Below are 6197 nucleotides of genomic sequence, written 5' to 3' on the forward strand. Positions count from 1 at the left end.
GCAGAACGCGCACGCTAGAGGGGTGACGGGCACAAGGAGCGGCTGCGTCAGTGGCAGAGTGCGACCGTAGGGACTCTGGCTGGTGCGCAGAGCAAGAGGGGAGAGAAAGAAGGCAGCTGCAGGCCGGCTGCACGCGCCCACCCCCACCACCGTGCCACGATCTACCTCCGCCGCGCGACACCCTGGCCACCTCACCCTTTTTTCCTCCATCTACCTCTCTCGCTCTTTTCTCTCCCTATGCCACTACCAGACGTACCCCATACCTTTCTCTCTCTCTCCCTCTCTCTTTTTTTCTCTTTCTCTTTCTCCTATCCATCTCTTTCTCTCTCTCTCTCTCTTTCTCTCTCTTTCTCTCTCTTTCTGGACCCGCTGGCACGCGCCGCGTCCTACACTTCGTGACGTCACACTCCCCTCCTTTTTTCAGCGAATTACGCTTCTTACGTGAAGCGAGACTAGCGACGATGCGTGAAATCGCCCGACCCTCCTCTCTGATTCGACTAATCTTTCCGATTTACCTCGCACATTCTACCCTTACCCTTTTTTACCCTTATTCGCAAAGCAGTTTTAATTATGCTCGTATTGTCTCAATTTCGCGAATTTCGCTCGTGGTATCTGAATTTTCCTACTATCGGAATAAAATATGAAAAGATTCCTATTCGAGAGCTTTCTGTTCGTGACGTCATATTTATCAAATAGGGTGCGGTGAACCCTAACATACTCCGTACGCGCCAGTGTTCGGGGGTGACAGATTATTACGGTGCACATACTGCCTCCTGCTCGAGGTATTGTGCTCGGAACATAATGCTCTGGACCTGTCTCGAGCACGTATCGATGCGATCTATTGTTCCCCAAAACGAATCGCACTTTTCGTTCTTACTCCCCGGTGTTAGCTATTACAAGTTCAACCCCCGCCATAAACTCCGCCAAGTGTCACTTTACGTCTCCACCGTAACGAGAAGAGAGCGTCGATTTGATTTTAAATACACGGTATGGGAAATTTGATGCCGAGTCTTATCGTTAACGATCATCCACTTTAAAAAAATAATCGCGAAGGCGAGACAACAATCGGCGTTTACGCGGTTATATTTATTCAATGATAACAAAAATGAGAAGTTGGTGGAAAAATAACGAAGCAACTCCGGTAAGTAAATCACGGCTACGTTATATCTGGTAAATAACGCCAGGTTCCGAAATGATAAAGTATCGTGAAGTAAAAAGAAGCCTTTGTCGTATCGTTCGTCGCGAGAAAAAAGTGGTGCCTCCATAGAGCCCGTAGGTGTATGCTATACTTCCGGTCACGAGTGGTTCAACAGGTCAAACCAACGGGGGAGCCAGATGGAACCACTTCCGGCCTCTTTACCTTCGCCGCCACATCGAGTTCCCTCTTTTTCCCTCTTTCTCACTCTCTTTCTTTAACTTCATCCCCTTACTCTTTATGTCTTCTTCACTGCGTCACTTGACTCCGTCCTTCTCTTGCGTGCACGACTACCACGTTAATGCACGCATATGTAACCTGTACAAGTAAGAAACTAAAACTCCTTCTTCTTTCCTTATATATAAGTACGCGCGCGTGCGCACATCTACATATACATATTTATATATGTATCATATACGTTGTTGATGCGTGTATAAGCCAGCAGTAAACGTAGTTACGTTCTGCCATAACTGGCGCACACACAGCACGTGGATCCGTCACGCGACTCCCTTCGTTCTACGCTCGTTCGTTCCTTCCTTCCTTCCTCACTCTTTCATTCATACGGCCGATCGCGAATACATACATACGTATGGGCTTCGTTCGGTTCGTGTGTTACGAGCGAGATCGCGACGTACGAGCTCTCTTTACCGTATGACCGTATACACTACATATGCATATACTTGGCTACAAGAAACTCAATGAATCGTCCAAGAGCCAAGTTTTATTGTCCTTACAAACTACGATTTCGTTCACATATCAGTGAGAATGTAAGCTTATCCAAGAAAATTAGCCAACTAATAATTTATTCTTCATGTTTTATTTTCAACATAGAAAATATTTATTATAATTGAATGAATTATTCTTCGTTATCATTCATCTACTACTTTGTTAGTTAATATTATTTAAATTTTTGCTTTTTACATCACTTTACATTCTTTGTTAGATTAGTTACTTTATTTTATTATTTCATAATTTAGAACTAATAACATATAGTTCGTAATTCTAGTCAAATATAAATCTATTCTTTTACAAAACTTGTTTGCATCTATGTTTACCAATTTACTCATAAATTCTTTAAGGTTTTTGCAGCTTATTTTATACGGAATTTTTAAATAAACGAAGAAAATACATATTTTCATGAATATCATTTGTGTGCCAAGCAAGGTAATTGAAATTATTGCGCCAACGAACAATACAAATTTCAAGATTTATTTCTTCTAAGAGGTTGTTTCTAACGATCATTGTTTCAATATTGACGCCAGGAGATTACGAAGTGTTGGGAAACTATCAAGGACAGACGAGACAGGAGTAAATCTCGAATTTGGTACCACCGTGGGAAATGTAAGTACACTTTCTTTTAACAGAAAGCATGAAGAAACGTAGGATGCATTCGTACATCGGCACGCTTGAAGGCGTCGCTCGGAATAATAAACCTGAACATGTCGTGATTCATCGAAGTCGTATTGTTTCTCGAAAACGTGATTCCGTGAATATAGTACTTAGGTTATCTTCTGCTTTTTTTAGATCGTATTACGAGTAGATATAAAAAAAAAGAAGGCTTACGAATCAATTAAAATACATTCGATCGCTATTGATCGGGACAATAAAATAGTAGAAAACACATATATACGTAATGAAATAAATTTCATTAATTCAAATTTGCCGCGCTTCGCGCGGGTATAAATTGTCTATAACGCATAGGGGGGGGATTCACGAGTAATTGAATAGCGGATTGTTGTATTTTATTGTGATAAAAACTAAATAAAAAGATAGTTAGGGATATAATTGAGGAAGCGATATTAATAAACCTTAAATGTCGTTTCTTTGTATTTGCAGGTGGGATATTAATTGTAATCGTTTTATTATTAGATATCATAGATATAAGTGTAAATAATACTTAAAATAATATAAACTTTGTATTTGCAGAGAAACAATTTGGGGTTTACCTTAAAACTCTTCAATAATATATCTTATATATATATAAATACGAGTAACAAAATCGAAGTCACCAAATGTATCGATGGTAGGTCAGAAAAGAAGCGGGTCTGAGGTCCTCTTTTGGTTCAGTTCGATGGTGGGGGAACGGCACGCGGTGCCACGCGCCCGAACTTTTCCGAATGTTAGCGAATTTGAACGAAGCTCTTGATCCGACCGATAATAATCTCTCTGGAGTAACCCCGGCGGGTATACTCCCCACCACACTCAGTCCCAACACGATACGTATCGAGTGATGCAGCTGCTGTTTCTCCCGGCCCGAAGCGGACCTCCTTTCTTTCCTTCTTCCTTCCGTTCTTTAACTTCTCTTCCTTCCATCTTCTTTTCTTTCTTTCCGAGAGTAGAGCTCTCCTCATCCTGTTTATCTCGCATACGTTCTTTTCCTTCGTTTACCTACTAACTTCCTAAACAAATATTAAACTGTGAAAGATATATACTTGAATTTTTGTCTATCCTTGTCTATAATATCAAGCAATTGAATAAAATTTTAAGTAAAAAAAAAAAACACGAATAATTTTTAAAATTATTAAATACTTTTCTTATCATTTTTTTTTCCATACATTTTTAAAAATTATAGATGATTATTATTGGTTATTACATCGCGTTTGCCAACTCTCTCTCTCATCTTGTTTATTCGTTTAATCTAAAAGTTCTTTTTCAATTTTTTTCTCAAAAATGGAAGATGCGTATACGGTCGATTGGAAAAATTGAAATAATATTTGAAAAAATTACGATAAACCTATGTTAGTAGTAGATAATTCCAACTACAACACATTGAAATAGAAAAAGCTCGCATATCCATTTATTATGCCTAGCTAGCTGCTAGGAGTGTATACCTGCAGTGTACCTACTACGTATATGCTATGAAAATGATCGAAAAGGAGACGGATGGGATTCTTCGAAGAAGAAGCAGAAGAAGCAGCAACAGCCGCATCTGTCGCTCGCTTTCGGTCTGTCGGAAGACGTGTAGTGAGGGAGTGAAACGAAGAACGAGAAAGGAAGAAAGGTAAAAGGGTTACATCTCTTAGTTGGAAGGGGGAAAAGGGTTGGAAGATAAGGGGAGAAGAAAAAGGGACCAGAAGGTTCAATGGGATCTTTGAAAAAACTTTTTTTCGTTCCTTCTTCATTTGTCATCTTTGATTTAAAACTAACAAAAGACAATTCTTAACCAAATTTCAAGCGAATAATTCTGTCAAAATCCGTTTCTCGAAACTTCGACGAAAAAATGTATTTTTCATTTTATAAAAATCGATAATTATCGATCTAATTTCCGATTTATATGAAAATTTTAATATCAAAGTATACTTAACGGATGCTCTCAACTTTTCTTATATTTACAATTAATTTCTTTAATAATATGATATTAACACCATTAAATAACAAATACTTTTTATGTCTGTTGAACAATAAATAATACGACAATGTATACAACTTCGTGAATTTTTCTAATTTTTTATTTAAAATGTCAATCGATTTGAGAGAGCGGTTTAAATGAATATACGACATTTTCTGCAAATATTTGAGAAGCTTTAAAAAATACCTACAACTTCTAAGGAGATACTTTTTTTACCATCTCTCTTTTTTTTTCTTTCCTCATCTCTCTCTTTCGTCGCAGTCCCATTAAGACGATGAATTCGCGTCACGTACACATCGCGTGTGGGAAACCGTAGAACAATACGACCGAAGCGCGTTTACGATGACTATGACGAACCACGGTATTGTTATGGTAAAAGAAACGCTTCAGCTGGTGTATGCGTGTATCAATGTACCGTCGGTTTAATCGTTGTCTCACCACTTCAGCAAATTCACTATATCTACGTATCATGAATACGTTCGTCCCGTTCACTGTGACTTATCCGTGTACTTGGTGGGAAGGGAAGGGAAGGGGGAAGAAAGGGAGGAGAAAGGGTTTAAAGTGAGTGTAAGCGCCACCGGCTATGTCGACTTTCCCAAAGTGCGCTTCTTCTTCTTCTTCTTCCGAGGTAAATGGCCTGTCCTCGCGCCTATATTTCTTTCGATATACGAGATATAAAATAATAATAAAAAATAATAGCAAGCTGTATTAATTACAATGACCTATTTAAATACTACGGCAGCGTTAGCCATTAATTAAATTCTCTTTCTTTCTCCTCTGTTTCGTCTCTTTCGAATAAATTGTAATTTCTATTTATTTATATTTTTAAATTATCAATTCGTGATTATTTACAACATAAATCAACACACAACATTACAACATAATAAACACAAATCAACTACCGGAAGATATCGTAGCTCTAAGTGACTATAAACAATTCAGATTAAGATGTTATACCTACTTTATTGATAAAATATTCAGCGTGTTTTGTTACTTACGATTTAATTTAATTTCATTTTTGTTTTGTCCTTTTTTCTTTTTTTTTTTTAACCATATGTTTATTGCTTTGAACCAATACTACTATACTACTATTATAGAACCATTATACTTTATTTATTATTTACTATTTTCGTTTTACTTTTATCTACTTACTGTGCGTTACTACTAATATAATGATAAATTTAATAATAATTACATAATATTAATTTCCGTTTTGTTTTATCTATACATTACATTGTACTACACTGTAATTAATGGCCTTTAGGGAGCCTAGGCTCTAGAGTCTCAATAAAATATTATTAAATAAATAAATAAAAATATCAAATGTTAATTAATTTGTTATATCGCGTTTCTTTTTGTATTTTATAATAAATGCTATACCATAATAAATATATATATATATCTGATAATAATTTTAGAAATCTATAAAAATATTTCTTGTTTTTTTTTTTTTTTTTTTTTTTTTCTACCAAACACTCAGCATTGTGAGTATACGGACGACGAAAACAAGAAGAGAGGTGACTAAATTTTAAAGGAAGTATTTGCAAGGTGGAATAACGTGCGAAAACAAAAGCCCGAGGAAGAGGAAGAATAATTGAAAGGGGAAGGTCGAACGGTACAGGAAGGAAGGAAGGAAGGAAAGATTTAAGGAAA

Source organism: Polistes fuscatus, unplaced genomic scaffold, assembly GCF_010416935.1.
Source record: "Polistes fuscatus isolate 324 unplaced genomic scaffold, CU_Pfus_HIC Scaffold2, whole genome shotgun sequence".
NCBI classification, from domain to species: domain Eukaryota; kingdom Metazoa; phylum Arthropoda; class Insecta; order Hymenoptera; family Vespidae; genus Polistes; species Polistes fuscatus.